We start from the raw sequence: 16768 nt of genomic DNA, 5'->3' as shown, positions 1-16768 counted from the left end.
AGTGTATTTCATTATTGAATCTTGTGGTGTATGGATGAATGATTTATGTATCAGTAAGAATGATGATGAGTATGAATCAATGTATTTCATTATCAGTATGGTAGAGAATATTCAACCTTAGGGCCCTACTAATGCTATGTAATTCATGGTATGTTAAATTCTTAAAGTAAATCAATTTAGAATCTAGAATGATTTATGGTGAATTTAATTTTTAAATCAATGCAGATTCTGGAATGGTGAATATGGATCAATGTATTTCATTATTGAATCTTGTGGTGTATGGATGAATGATGTATGTATCAGTAAGAATGATGAGTATGGATCAATGTATTTCATTCCCAGTATGGTAGAGATGTTGTAACATAGTGTAATGTAATGTAAAGTAAACATTTTAACTCTGTCAAAATAAAAATAATAATTAAAAATAAATAATCCTATAAAAATAAAATAATAATAAAAATAAAAATGACCCATAGTGTTGACTTATCGTATTCATATTAAACGAGCGGGGCAATTAAACCAGCCTAGATCCATCTCAACTCTGGATCTACCAAAGCCCTGGGCACTTGGTAGATCTGGAATTAAGATGGATCTAGGCTGGTTTAGTTCAATTATGTATGGATCAATGTATTTATGTTTTCATTATTGAATATGAATTTTGACTCTGGGATGTCTCCCCACACCCATCTCCCCGTCCTGGATTCTTGCTTATAAATCAGAAGGATAGAACAAATGGTATACACAACTTGGACTTATGGATCAGAAGGATAGAACAAGTGGTAAACATAACTTAGATTTATGGTCAACAAAACCAACCCAGGAAATCGAAATTTAGGATCACTGATGCAGATTACAGAACAGGAACAACGCCCTTTCATCCCTGCTTTTGATACCCTTGTCTCTACCGTAGGGAAATAGGCGAATCTATTATTATAGGATGCACTATTCGCACTGAAGTGATGCTGAGATCTTGATTCTCGCTGATCATTGGGTGGCTTGTGATAGATTATTGAGATTGTTTGGACCAATCGATGAGTGGTGATCTGATTCTGATGATGCATGCTAGTTATTGAGATTATATTTGCCAAGCATTGTCAAGGATCGAGATGATGGCTAATCATGTAGCTATAGGATTGATTTCGATATCCTTTAGCTATCATGTGTTGTTTACGGGGATCTTCAATCGCATCAGATCAACTCTTACCTTTACGGGATCATATTAGTGAATAGGCTGCTCTCATTACTTGGACTCTCAGAGTCAATATATTGAATCATTAGTTAATGAATTGGAAACGCGTTCACTTTTATATAGTCTTTTTGGTTAAGGAGTTGATGACGCGGTGGCTCTGGTGAGTCCAAAGGGTCTAGACATTTTGCTCTGGAAAATACATTGGATCAAAGGAGCAAAATTCACAGGAAGTTATAATATTCATGAGATGTTTTCATATAATATGAACTTCCTTACCATATGGGACTCTCTCCTTTATTATCAAATTTAACTCGGAAATAATCGAGGACAATTGTTGCTGCGTTGAACCCCTTTCTCGATCCTTAAACGACTAGGAATGGTATCCCAATCAGGGCTAAACTATTGAACAAGCATTTTACTCTCAAGAAATTAATTTGTTCAAGCAGCAATGCTGAGGCATTCTTGAGGGGTGATACCTAGTGCTATATATATATATATATATATATACTTCAATCAACAGGTCAAGTCTTTTATTTTTGGATTTCTTGCAGTGCCATTGAATCCGCTGCTGTTGATTTTTTAAGCTGTCCAACATTCATCTTTTACCTTTTATCTGCTATAAGTTTTGATTTGGTTTTTATTGTTAACATAGCTTTCAGAGTTTCTGTTACTACGTTTGGTATAAAATTGAACAGGTTGAATTTACTTATCAATAACGTCCACTAAAATATATCTGGTCCCGTCTTCCAGGCTCTTTCGGACAAGGATGCAGGAGAAAGTGTGATCTGCCCCAGCTACAGAGGACCGTCTTATCTGACACTAACTTTGAAAGTCTGTGATGGAGTTTATGCTCAGAAGGACATTGTTGAGGGAGGCAAAGACCACCGGGATTTTACGACTTACCTTCGTCTTGGGAAAACACTATCGATTGGGGAAGATACTTTTGAAGATCTTGACGAGGTTTGTTCAATGCAGAATTACATTGGTTATGATACATGCTTATAGTCTAAAATGCTTAAATTTCTTAGTAGCTTTAGTTTAATTTATGGCTTCTCTGTTAATGTGAACTGCAGGTCATTGACAGATACGTGGACCCGCTAGTGAGCAAACTGAAGGAAATCCTTGCTTATAGGAAATTTAGAAGGGGCACAAAAGCGGAGGTTGATGATGTGTTGCGGAAAGAAAAATTTGAAAATCCAACAAGAATTCCATATTATTTATCTGTTTCACATGAATATCCTGGTGCTTTTATTCTCTCTTATATCAGGGGCACAAATCCGCACCATGAGTATGTGGGGGTATATCCTAAAGGTTTCAAATTCAGAAAAAGGATGTTTGACAATCTTGACAAACTTATTTCTTATTTCCAGAAGCACATCAATGATCTTGTTCAGGATTCTCTTCCTCCAATAAGATCTGTTGCTGCAATGGTTCCCATGAAGAGCCCAGGTCCAGGAGGATCTGCAGGAGGAGGTGGTTCTGGTGGTTCTGTTGGCAGTGGCTGGGGAGGTTCTGCCACAAATAGTGGTGCAGGAGGGGACGGTGGATGGCAGGGCCACTCAGGTACAGACTGGGAGAGGTCCTCAACACCAGGTTCAAGGACAGGTGGAAATGATTTTAATCATAATAATGCCAGCGGTGGACCTCCAAGTGGTTTGCCTAGGCCACAACATGGTCGTGATAGGGGAGGTGGAGGAAGAGGGGGTGGTGGTCGGTTTGGCAGTTGGAATGAAGGAAGAGAAGGTGGTTTTGGTAGGGGCAGGAACGATGGTAGGGGGGGAAGTATGAGAGGTAGATGGAGTGACGATGGAGTAAATAGAAGGGGAAGAAATAATTTCAGGGATAGAGGTGTTGGAAGGGGATCGTATGAATCAAACAACAACACTAGATGGGGGCAAAGTCCTAACGCTAAAGATGCTGGTGGAAGCTTTAGTAACCAACAGGGGGGTGATGTATGGGCATCGAAAACTGATGAGTGGGGTAGCAATTCAGGCAACAGGATTCAAGATTCTCCTGCTAGAGGAGGTTGGACCGTGAGCTCAGGCGAAAGCGGATGGAGCAAACAAGGCAATGACGGGCATGATATTGGCAAGTTGGGTGATGGCTGGAACGCTGCCAAAATTAATGATCGAGATGCCACTTCCAAGGATAATGAGGGTGGATGGGACTCTGCTTCGAAGGGTGTTATTAGTGGGTGGGATTCAGATCCCATTAGTGGAAACAGTGGATGGGATGCCCCTATTAAAGCTGGTCACAATGATGGCAGAATGAATTCTGTCAAGAGCAGTGATAAGTCTAGCGTTGGGTGGGGTGGTACTGAAGCAGCCATGGGCCAGCATAGACAGTCTACAGCTGATGGCTGGGGTAGTAATGAAGCAGTCAGGGGCCAGCATAGACAGGCTATAGCTGATGGCTGGGGTAGTACTGAAGCAGGCGGGGGCCAGCTTCAACAGGCCGCAACTGATAGCTGGGGAATGGTTGGAGGAAAGGAAATTGATAGTGCACGAAAAGGTTGGACAACAGAGACGGATGGATGGGGTGACGGAACAGCTCAAAAAGCAAATGCTGGTGGTAGCGGGTGGGTTTGAATGGAGAAGTGCAATGTTAGCCTGTTGTAATTATAATTAACTTTAATGTCCCCGTTTGGTGTGGACTTAGACCTGTAGGTTTTGAGGCTAGAGGAGATAACAATGTATTTCTGGGCAGTCATGTTGCAGTGTTTGCTGTAACTTCGTTACTGCGTTTGAAGCAATTTTATGTATTGTCACCTTGCTCAAAGAGACGTTTCATCTTCTCTCAAAAAATGAGATGGACTTTACATTTTCTTTGTGAGGGTTTGCTGTTTTTATTTTTGGGTAATGCTACTGCAGTAATGTTTACAGAACGTTATTTTGATGGCTAAAAACAAGATCCTTTTACGGTATAGTGGACGAGTCCCTAAAATAAAGAGGTGAATTGTTGGCACAGGTTTCGAGGGCCTTACAGTTCAATATCCCTTCAAAGAACATTAACGCACATTTATGTTATTATAAACTATTTTACCAAATAGTTACATTGGATTTATGAAGAACGAAAGAGTCACGTTGCTGCCAATAATGAAAACTGCACATTAATGATGACACTACCATTGCGCCCACCGTGAATGAACTGTTCTTTTGTACTCTAAATATGTAAAGGGATTGGATTGATCCCACTTTCTGCATTAAGGGCTTCCATCTTACTCCATAACTTTATGCTTTGATGAAAAACAGTTGCAAAATGAACAAATTGCGGATATAAAACTTAGCGAAAATATTTTATCATGGACTTGTAAACTTTCAAATATCCACCCCACTGACTTTATAAATCAAATTATTTAAGGCCTAAATAATGATAGTCGGCATATATCATCTAATTTATCATTGATAATAACAATCTATTCACTCTATTCAAAAGATCCTGCTTGGTGGAGAACACATGTTTAGAACAAATGCATTTAAATGTATGTTTACGGATCCCAGTGCTCTAGGATTGCACTTCGCACTTCTCATTTATTGAATTGAAGCGGATAAATTTAGTTTTCGTCCAATTGACTTAATAATGGGATTAATTTGGTTTTACAATTGACTTAATAATGGGATTAATCTAGTTTTTTCATAATTATATTTATATTTTTTTGTTGCAATGCTTTTTAGTTATTGAAGTGTTTAGTTGAAGTGTCTTGGTAACTGAATAAATTAGTGTTTTTTTATGATTAATGTTTGAGAAATGTTCTAATTCAGTATAGAGAGATGTTGTAATGTCTTTTTATGTAATTTAAACATTTTGATTTTATCAAATCACATAGAGTATAAATAAAATTAATTAAAAATAAAATAAAATAAAATAAATAATTATAATTATTAATGATGAAGTCAGTCTAGATTTGTTTTAACTGCTAATCTATTAAGTGCTGAGAGGGATAAAATCTCTCCGAGTACAAGTTTTCCTTCAAGTATTGCACTCAAAAAAGAGGTTTCATCTTGAGAGATTTGATCCCTCTTTGTGCTTGATAAATTTAGAGTTAAGATAGATCCAAAGTTAAGTTAAGATGGACTTATGCTGGTATATTTAAATTATTCATTTTTTGTAAAATATTTAAAACATATATATATATATATATATATGAAAAAGTCAAGTAATTTTGTTATCAACAACAAAATTCCAAAATTACATGACTGAACATTGTAAATGGCATTTCCATCAGTTTTGTTAGATCAAAATGAAGAGATGAAGAAGTTCAATTCTGGAGCAAAATTGATTGATGAGAAAATCAAGAAAGTCCCACCCAAAATTCTTGTAGTGATAATATGTTAGGGGGCTACACAACACCCTTCCAACAACATGATTCAAAAAAAAAAAAAACACTACAACTATTCAACAATAAAGATACTTCATAATTCAACATTTCAAAAATTCATGTGTTATCATTATAAACTAGTCCTTGAAAAATTCATGGCAAAGATGGGCAAAATCATAAAGCCAACAATCATGAAAAAAGTAGAAATGTGTCTCTAATAAGAATATTTGATTTGCCAAGTTCCTTCTTGTAGTTGAAGGCCATCATTCAATGGCTTATCGACATCTTGTTTATTTTTCTTGTAGGCATGAGTAAAAGTGGGGTGACTAAAGGGAGATTGTAGATGTTTGGCATATCGAACATGGGGATGTAATAGGAAATTTCTTAGTTCAATATCTCCATTCACTCGTTAGATCACAAGGAGGGAGTTCTCCAAGACTTGAATATGGGTGATTATTTTTTTTCAATATTAACTAGTAAGATTAGATTTGGTTGTTGATGATTGGAAAATGGTGGCTTTGAAACTGAGGGTAAGATAAATCACTACCCCTATTCTTGGTGGAGTTCCTTTGGATGCTCCACAAAAAAACCTTGAGGGGTTTAAGTTTCAATAATTACATCCGAGTTCCGAGCATGTTGAGGTATTGATGATAGTAAATGGAATGTGTGCATGATATTTGATTTTGGGGTGCACATTTAAAGGGAAGTGTCCTTGTTTTCAATGATTAAAAGTGTTTCTTCCAATCTAGTCATATGCTATGATGAGGGGCAAGGTTTTGATGTTTTTGTTTCTTTGTCCTTATGCTGGTTCCTTAAGGCAACTTCAATTGAGTCTCCTTGTTATTTTGATTTCAAACGTGTTAAGTCCTTGGATTTCAATCCAGACATGCTTAGTGAATGGACAATAGAGGATGAGATGTGCATTCATTTCTAGATCTAACTCACACAAACTACGTGTTTCAAGACCCTTATAGCTTCTATTTTGAACTAATCCTAGGTTAGGGATTTGTTATTGAGCAAAAGCTACATAGGCAATTTAGCTTTGGTGGGGAATTTGTATTTTGGAAGTGCTTTCCATCACTAGCATGAGGGCATATCAACCCCTTCAATGGCCAAAGGGTTGTAAATTTATCTAGGTTCATGGCCACTTGAGGCATTTTCTGACCATAAGAGTCCATACTCTTCTCCATTGATGAAAACATTGAATTTCCTAAGATAGTCCATGTAGGAGGTCAAGATACCTCTATATAACCCATTATTGTTGTATGGGATTCAATGCTTACTCTATTCCAATTTGACATGGGATATGAAATATCTTTAATTTGAGATAAAGGATCATAGGGACATTTACTCCCAACTTCAAGGTCAAAGCTACCCAAGACCATCTCCCCTTTCCCAACCCTCCAAATTAACTAGTTTTCAATTGAAGTGTAGGTCATGATGGTGGCTTTCTTGAGGATGGTAGAGGATTGGACCTTTTTGTTTGGGGACTGAATCCAATCTTTAGTAGAAAGAGGGTCAAGGTACTTGTCCTCTACAACTTGTGCCTAATATCCTTTTCCCTAAATAAGCCTACAAACATTCTTGGTTGCCAAGGCTTTGGAGAGGAGAAATAGATTTTTGAGACCCCAACCTCCTTGAGTTTTAGGGATGGCTAGTTTTCTTCAAGAGACTAGTGTCTTTCCCTTCTTCTCCTAGTTTTCTTATTAAAAAAAATAGGTAACAGAGTTGTTGAATTTTTTCTAGATAGAGGCATCCAATAAATTGGAATGGCTTGAAGGAGAAATTTTATAGGAACTAGATGATCATTGTGAGATAGCCATTTGTTGCATCAAGTGTTCAATTTCTTTTTGGTATTGTTATGAGCCATTGCCAGTGTCCCTTCAGGCATAGGTTGGCTTTTAAATGAAACCAAAATATTTGATACTAGCCTCAAAGGATGAGGTTCTAAAAGGGAAAATTTGAGCTAAGTAGTACTTTTCATGCTTAGACCCTAGCTAATCACCAAATATTTAAAATAATTTATCACCAATCCCATCATCATGTAGAAAGGTATAAAATTTCTTCGAGTTTAGCCACCATACATTTGGATCCATCATAGAATGTTAGGATGCCATCTACAAAAGGTATGTGTGAAACATATAAATGCTTTGGGAATAGGTTCTTTGAAAGAGTTGTTTGTTATCTTTGTCATGAGATCCCTACTTAATCCTTCTACTACCAAGAGGAAGAGTAGTGAGGGGGGTGGGGAGGGTGAGAACATCCTAGGTGAATTCATTTTTCAGAGTTGAAGGAAGGTGAGGCCAATCCATTGATCAATATTGTGAAAGTTGTAGAACATTTGCAACCCGTTATCCATGCCACAAAGTGTAAGTTGAATACTAGATGGACAAAGAATGAATCGAAAGAAGAGCTAGCTGACTTTGTCAAAGGCCTTGGACAAGGAAATTTTACTTATCAGGGCCTTTTATTTTCATTTAGTGTAATCGTTCCTAGGCAACATCGATTTCCCTGTGTATTTGGTGCCTTTTAAGGAATCTAAACTACTCAGGGGAGACTTGCTCAAAGATAGTTTCTGGATCTTATAAGAGATGATTTTTTATATGATCTTATACAACAACTATTGCATAGTGAGATTGGATCGAAATTCACAAAACCGTGTAGTTGTCCTTGTTCTGAACAAGTGCAATGAAAATGGTGTTGAAGATTTCTAGGATTTTCCTAGAGAGTTCTAAAGAGAATCTTGAGGTAATGGCTTCTTCTATTTCTTGTAGGAGCCTTTCTTCCTTTTTTAGTCTGTATTTAGACCATTGGATTTCCAATTGTTTAGCATACATAGATTCAAATAGTATTTTGGGCCAGTGTAACCAAAACTTGGGGGATGAGGGAAGTCATTAACTAAGCCAATGATCAATGCTCCATTATGTAACATGAGAATGTTGAGTACCCAAATTAGTGTTCTAGGCTTTTACAATTAATAAATCACGATCTATAGTTATAGATCGTGACCTAGGTCGTCTCATCCTGGGCCTTGGGGGAGTGAGGAGAACTGATTCCCTTGGGTCATGTTAGAAAATGTAACTAGTTACGGTCTTCATGATTGTTATTGTACTCATTTCAATATGTGTATCTTATGTAGCAAACAAAATAAGAAAGTAAAGTTATTATTATAAAGCATGGGTTTCATGTTTTTTATTGATGGTATTCTAGATAAAAGCATGTTCTTTTTGCTTGTAGGGTTTGTTAAGTCATAGGATTTATTGTCATGAGTCAAGAGAGTCAACATCATGATTATAAAACCCTTGTAGGTAATATATACCTTGTAAAAGAATTTATTTTGAGTCTAGAAAGTCTTGGAAACCTCCAAAGTACAAGTTGGCCTTGGTAGTTACAAGTTGTCCTAAAGGAGGGAATTCAACCCATTGGAAAGGCTATAAATATAAGCAATTTCGACCTCATTAGTGACTCATTCGATCTATTTCATAAGGATTTCGATCTGAAGTTGGGAACTAGAAGAAAGTAAGAGCGAAGGTCTAGAAGGTAAGGAGAATCCAAGAAGAAGAAGAAAAATTTTTTTTTGGGCCCTATCTCTCTTACACATGTGAAAATTGGGGTTTTTGCAGCTTCAAAGAAGGCTGAAATTGCAGATCCAAATTGCAGGAGATCAAGTTGCAGGATCAAGTTGTTGGAAGAGTGAGTATTTTGATTTGACTTCATTGACCTTGGGAGACATTATCTTGCTCAAAGAAGGATCTCTTGAAGAACTGTCTTGTGTCGGAATTAGGGTTTTTGCAGCAACTACAAGATTGAAGTTGCAGGACAAAGTTGTAGGGTTGAAGTTGGGGGTTGAAGTTGAAGCTGGAAGCTAGTTGAAGCATGATTAAGCCTTGTTTTTTATGACCTAACTGGAAGGGCTTCTTGGAGAGCTAACTTGTTACTTTTAGGAAGACTTGGTCTAGGGTTTGGGTCTTGGGAAGCATATTCTATAAGAAGAGAAGAGGATTTTCTGGGTTTTCTCCTTGGAAGGGTTTTTCCTTAGCTTGGAGCCTAACTTCTATGTCCATTGGTCTTCACTATTTTGATCTTGATAATTTTTTGATGAAAAATATCTAATAAAGAAAACACAAGAAGATAAATAACATTCACAAGAAATTATTAAGGTTAAGCAAAATATGAATTAATAGATTCCATATTGCATTTTCCAACATGGAATCAAAGCTAAGGTGAATAAGAGAAGGCAACTAAAAGGATAATCTTGTGGACACAAAGAAGGGTTTGTTAAGGGGAATCACTTATTGAAGAAAGAAGATTTCATCGAGGAAAGGATTGAAAGAGGAAGATTACAAGAAGGTTGTTGATCTCTCTTGGAAGGAGATATATTTAAAGGCTCATTGGAAGGCATCTTTGAAGGAATAATCAAAGGATCTTGGTATCATTCATAACTCTTGGAAGTTGTTGTTGAAGGAATCCTAGAAAACATCTTTAAAGGACATCATTTAAGTCTCTTTGAATATCTTGAAAGTATTAAGATAATTAGAGACATCATCAAAGAAGAGAAGACTCTTGGTTGATAAACCATGAAGTAATGGAATAGTTCCTCGATGAAGTTATTGAACCTAGCAAAGACACGACTCAAGAGTTAGCAAAATTCAAGAAAGAACACGTGAGGGCACAACAGATCATTGTTGAATCCATTAAGGATCATCTTGTTCCCTTTGTTGATGATTTAAAGACATATAAGGCTATATATGATAAGCTAGTAAAGTTGTACTCTATAAGTACATCAAGTCAAAATATTTCCTTGAGAAACCAACTATACAAAATAAGGAAATCAAAGGATGAAGACATGGCCTCCTATCTGATGAAGATTTCACAAATAAGAGATCAATTGCATGGGCTTGGGGAGACAATTTCTGACTCTGAGATGACCATTTGTGTATTGAATGCTTTGCCACTAGAATGGAGCAATTTTGCAACTAGCATCTACTCTAAGAAAGATACTACTTTTGATGAGTTGTGGGCTCAATGCATCTTGGAAGAGACTAGGATCAAGGAAAAGGATGGCACTAAATCGAATGAACAATCTCAAGCCTTTATTGCAAGAACCAAGAAGCTAAAGAAGGGAAAGTTTGGAAAGTCCAAGAAGAAGCAAGATATGTCCAAGGTTCAATGCTTTGGATGCAATGAATATGGACACTTTAAAAGGGACTGTCCAAACAAGTAGAACAACAAAAGAAAGGAAAGAAGTGAAGCTCACACAATTGAAGATAAGGGAGAACCTGAGAAGAAGCCGAAGAGAGAAGATATCAAAGATCTTTACTATTGAAGAAGGCATCCTCTCTATCAAGTTCTTTATGAAGTTTGTCTTTCCTTCATTTAGAATAGCATGCATTGTTGTTTACTCTAGAAGAGTTTTGTTTTTGTAAAAGCATGGCATCCTAGATAGTAGCATATTTAGAGTCTACTTGATTGAGTTTCTTTGAATCATCTAGTCTTTCAAAATTGAGAAGATTGGGACCATTTTGCATATTATTGTTCATCCAAGCATTATCTAACATTATGTTAGAGGTAGTCATTTTGCTAAGATGGATCATCAAGATCCTATAAGAACCATCATTTTGGAAGGTTCTTGGAAGAAGCATTATGACAAGGTTAGTATATATTCCATATAGTATGGAAACAATACTCTTAAAGGATGAAGGAATGCAATTGGTCAAGTTGAAGGCTCATTTAAGGTCAAATAGCTAGATGATTGTATGGAAGCATAGGAATGCATATTTGAAGTAACTCTTCTCTTGGGTAGGATTCATATGTACAGAATCTTGTAAAAAAAGTTGGTCATAAAATATGCTTAGTATGGTTATATGATGCTTAAAAGAAGAATTTGACTTACTCTAGAATGAATAAATGATCAAGACTTTCTCACTAGATTATATAGAATAATGATCAACATCCAGTATAGTCTCCGGAAGAAAATTATAACTTGGTAATCAAGTTCGATCCTTGGGCACTATGATGCATGAAGGAATATTCTTGTGGAGATGGACCATGAGGATGTTGATGTTTTGATGAGAAAGCCATCATGATGAGGTAAGTCTAATATTTTGTTATTGGTTATCTAGTTAAAATTTTGTTTTTTCTACCTGGAAGAATATTGGAAAAATATATGATGAATGTTGAGGCAAGCTCAACATATGATTTTGGAAATTATGAAGTCAAGATGTTTTCATCTTGAGATTAAAAGGTAGCAGTGCGAGAAGATAACCTAAAGTTCAAGTTTGGAAATTATGAAGTCAAGATGTTTTCATCTTTAGATTAAAAGGTAGTAGCGCGAGAAGATAACCTAAAGTTAAAGTGCGTACAACAAAAAGCGATCACTTTCATGAGGAAGCTATGATTAGCTTGAATGATGAAAAGATGAAAGTGATATGCAAGATTGATAACCTGAAACCTATCATAAGATTGAAGGAAGAATATGGATCCATGATACCCGGGAAGGAAGAAAGTTGGATATAATGAGATGTCAAGGAAAGAGGGAGCCATTCAACTATCTCCATAAAGAACAGGTGGTTGATACTCTTATGGAAACAAGCTAGAGAGCTTGTGGCTATGACTTCCCAAATTGAAAAAGAAGTTAGGAATATCTTATAGATTTGAGAGGGAGTAACAGAGTCTCCTTGAACAAAAGCAAGGATATATTCCCTAACTAAGAGGGAATGGGGATATCTTGTTAGGTCCCTATAATACTAGTGATTACCCAATTACTATTGTAGTTGTATCCCTTATTAATATTGTTGTGCCCCTATTGTCCCCATATTATTATTACTGTGCCCATAGAATTCTTCTATTGTTATTTTTGTGCCTTTATATTATTATTGTTAGGTCGGTTGGGTTATATTGTGACTCCTTAGACTCCTATATATAGAAAGGAGGTTTTGTCATTTGAATCATAAAAGAATCATTCATTTGTGTAATGTAAAGGAGGTTGCCCCCTCGAAGGCTGAATTCTAAGACATTGATCTATCTTTATCTTTTTGTGAACTAGTTTCATAACATTTGGTATTAGAGCTTTGGATTCTAAGGTTTCGCTGCTCCAAATAGGTCATCGTGGCATTTTCAATATAACTTTTTTTTCTGCAACGTTTCAGAAGCGAAAAAAAAACAAAAAAAACAAAAAAAACAAAAACAAAAACAAAACAAAACAAAACAAAACAAAAAAAACAAAAAAACAAAAAAACAAACAAAAACAAAAACAAAAACAAACAAACAAACAAACAAAAAAAAAACAACAACAACAACAAAACAAGCAAACAAACAAACAAACAAACAAACAAAACAAAACAAAAAACAAACAAACAAACAAAAACAAAAACAAAAACAAAAAAACCATTTGAGATGAAATCACACTGAACCTCGAGTCCTAATTTCAGACCTTTTTGTGCTATATTTGTGGAGATATGATCTAAGGAAGTTGGTCTTTTTGCAAACTCCTGAATTACATTCCAAACAGGTGATCTGGGGAAAATCGTCATAATTTTATCTCTGAGCATCGGATTGAAATTTCATAAGAAGGTACAGAAAGAGGACAAAATGTAGTTTCTTGTATATATTTTTCAAAGCCAAAGGTCGAAACAGGGACACGTGGAATTTCGTACAAGTTCGCTCTACTGAACTAATCTATAATCAAGTCACTGTGGGAGATTTGGCATAACTCTTTCTTGGAGAATCCAATTTGGATCAGACTGGTGGAATTGAAAGAGGACACAAAGGGCTACTGCAGGTTGCAATTTCATAACTGGATGATCCGAATTACAAAGATACATCGGAGGCAATATCGAGCTCCTACAAAGTGAAAAAAAGGTGTGTAAATTTTTTTAAATTTTTGCTTAAGCTTGGTTTGAATTATTATTTTGAAGGAATACAAAGGGCATAGCAGAGCATTATTATCGGTAACTAATGCCCCGAGGAAAGAAAGTGCAAACACCTAGTAAGCAACCTGAAAGCTCTAGCATGACTTATGAAGAAGAGGAAGAAATGCAACATGATATATCAAAATTACGAGACCAAGTGCAACAAATGTTGCTTGCACAAAATGTAACAGAATCTAAGATGGATGGTTTAAAGAAAGATGTAGAAGCTAAGATGAATAAAGTGGAAGCTAAGATGGACGATTTGAAGATAGGCATGGCAGATTTGAAGACAGATTTGAAAAATTTTCTATAAGAAATATTTACTAATGGTGAAAGGGTAGTAAAGGAAACTCATAATGCGAACAAAAGAAATGTTAATCATGATTTCATAGACTCTAATTTTGGATCGAAGACCCACCATATTCTAAAAATCGATATGAGGAAGTTTGATGGCAAGGATCCCGCAACATGGATATTACAGATGGAGAAATTTTTCGATCTCAATAATGTGAAAACCACACAAAAGGTACTTATTGCAACTTTATATTTGGAACCAAATCAGTTTGTATGGTATCAATGGCTTTGCTCTCGTAAACAAATTATCACTTGGGAAATTTTTACGGAAGAATTGATAGCACATTATGAGGAAACAAAAAGCAACACTTCTTTAGCCAATTGATAAGTCTCAAACAAAAGGGCTCAATAATGGAACACATTGAGGAGTTCCAAAAATTGAACATAAGGGTAAAAAATATTCCAGAGGAGCATAAGATTGATGTGTTCATAGGGACTTTAAAGGATAATATCCAACATGATGTTCGCCTTTGGGAACCTGATTCATTAGAGAAGGCATTCAGGTTAGCAAAAAAAATGGAAAGCAAAATTATGGCAACCAGGAAGCATACCACTCACATCTATAAAGATGGAAGTGTTGTTGCCCCTAGTCTTCCACAACCTATAAGGTTGACACCACAACAATTGGAAGAAAAAAGAGCAAAAAGAGCTTTGTTACTGTTGTGATAACAAATACACTAAAGGTCATAAGTGTGCTGAGAAGAAATTATTCTACATAGATTGTGAAGAGGAAGAAGAAAAAGAACAAGAAAGGTCAAAAGAAGAGGATATACTCCAGGAACAAAGCCTAGATAAAGAAGAAATGAATTCGACCATATCTTGTAATGCATTGGCTAGAATTACCACTCCTCAAACCATCAAGATAGAAGGACAAATCAAGAAGAAAAAGGTAATAGTGTTGATTGATTCAGGAAGTACCCACAATTTTATTCGTTGTAAGATAGCAAAGAATTGAATTGCTTCCTCTATCCAACACCAGAGTGTCAAGTAATGGTTGCAAATGGAGGAACGATAAATTTCTCTGGAAAGTGCCACAATATCAAGCTATCCATGGGAGAATATGTATTGACTAGCCCAATTCTTTCCATTCCAATGGGAGGTGTTGATGTTGTACTAGGAGTCCAATGGCTACAATCCTTGGGTACAATAACTTTTAATTTTCAAGAAATTTTCATGAAATTTTCTACGAAAGGAAAGGAAGTTGAATTAAGGGGTATTGCAGGGAAACTGGGAAAGATAATCATCTCTAACGGTATGCCAAAGCTTCTAAAAAAGGAACAAAGAGGTGTAATTGCACAATTATGTTCGCTAGATGTTTCCACATCAAAATCATCTATTTCTCTAGATCTCCAAAAAGTATTGGACAATCATTCCAAGGTATTTGAGACTCCCAAAGGTCTCCCACCTATTCGTGATCATGATCATGCTATTCATTTGATTCCAGGAAGTGTTCCTCCAAACATCAGGCCGTACAGATATCCCTATGCCCAAAAGAGTGAAATTGAACGTATGGTTGCAGAAATGCTAGAGGCCGGTATAATTCAACCTAGTCAAAGTTCTTTCCCTGCTCCAGTAGTATTGGTGCATAAGAAGGATGGATCATGGCGCATGTTTCCGGATTATAGGGAGCTCAACAAGCTCACTATTAAAGATAAGTTTCCCATTCCTGTCATTGATGAATTACTGGATAAATTGCATGGATCAATTTACTTCACCAAGTTGGATCTTCGTTCAGGATATCGTCAAATCAGAATGAAGACTAAAGACATTCCGAAAACAACATTTAGAACTCATGAGGGTCATTATGAATTTTTGGTCATGCCTTTTGGCCTTACCAATGCACCTTCTACATTTCAAGGTTGGATGAATTCCATTTTCAAACCCTTCCTTAGAAAATTTGTGTTAGTATTTTTTGATGATATACTAATCTACAACAAGTCTTGGAAGGATCATGCTGAACATGTTGACAGGGTGCTACAACTATTGGAGGAGAAACAATTATATGCAAAAAGATCCAAATGTTTCTTTGGAGTACAAGAGGTGGAATATATGGGTCATATTGTATCTCATGAAGGAGTTAAGGTAGACCCTAGCAAAATTAAAGCCATTAAGGAATGGAAAATCCCCACATCCATAAAGCATCTATGAGGATTTTTCGGGTTGGCAGGGTATTATCGCAAGTTTGTTAAGAATTATGGGAGAATAGCAGCACGTCTAACAACATTATTGAAGAAAGATGCATTTTCATGGACTCCAAAAGCAACAAAGGCCTTCGAACATCTTAAAGAGGCAATGTGCCAAGCATCGGTCTTAGCTACATCGGACTTCACAAAAGCCTTTATTATGGAATGTGATGCTTCAGGAAATGGAATTGGTGTTGTTTTAATGCAAGACGAAAGACCCTTTGCTTTTGAAAGTCATCCAATCAAGGGAAAGTTTTTACACAAAGCTATTTATGAGAAGGAAATGTTGGCAATACTACATGCACTTAAGAAATGACAACCCTACCTAATGGGAAGACACTTCAAGGTAAAAGCGGATCATGATAGCCTTAAATAATTTTTAGAACAAAGATTATCCTCTGAAGAGCAATAAAAGTGGGTCACAAAGATGTCGGGTTATGACTTTGAAATCGTCTACTAAAAAGGGAAGCAAAATGTGGTGGCAGATGCACTCTCAAGAAAGGATGAGGATGTGGAGGCATTGTTGTGCGCCATTTCTATTATCCAACCAAATTGGATAAACGAGGCAAGGGAGGAATGGAAGAATGATGAAGAAGTGTGGGCACTTATTCGAAAGTTACAACAAGATTCCAGTACATTTGATAAATTTAACTCGAAAAATGATTCGTTATGGTACAAAGATCGCTTATACCTCTGTAAGAATTCCCAACTCAAACAAAAGATTCTTATGGAATTGCACACTTCTCCCTTAGGAGGGCACTCAGGATTTTTAAAAACTTACCACAGGGTTGAGAAGGAATTTTTTTGGGATGGC

The 16768-nt window shown here is 36.3% G+C and overlaps 1 pseudogene across 1 annotated transcript in view; it reads left to right on the top strand.

Annotated features, from left to right (window-relative positions):
- The window catches only part of LOC149230460 (transcription elongation factor SPT6-like), a 264092-nt pseudogene extending 260151 nt beyond the window's left edge, over positions 1–3941 (top strand). Inside the window, exons 16-17 of the transcript XR_016248009.1 lie at positions 1940–2149; positions 2263–3941. The product of XR_016248009.1 is annotated as a transcription elongation factor SPT6-like (transcript). The remainder of the gene's footprint in view (positions 1–1939; positions 2150–2262) is intronic.
- Positions 3942–16768: the final 12827 nt, after the last annotated feature.

This window comes from Pinus tabuliformis, chromosome J, assembly GCF_031772625.1.
Source record: "Pinus tabuliformis cultivar Carrire ecotype Pingquan chromosome J, CPIR1, whole genome shotgun sequence".
Classification (NCBI taxonomy): domain Eukaryota; kingdom Viridiplantae; phylum Streptophyta; class Pinopsida; order Pinales; family Pinaceae; genus Pinus; species Pinus tabuliformis.
The sequence above is the reverse complement of the archived record's forward strand: the minus strand, read 5'-3'. Positions and strand labels throughout refer to the sequence as shown.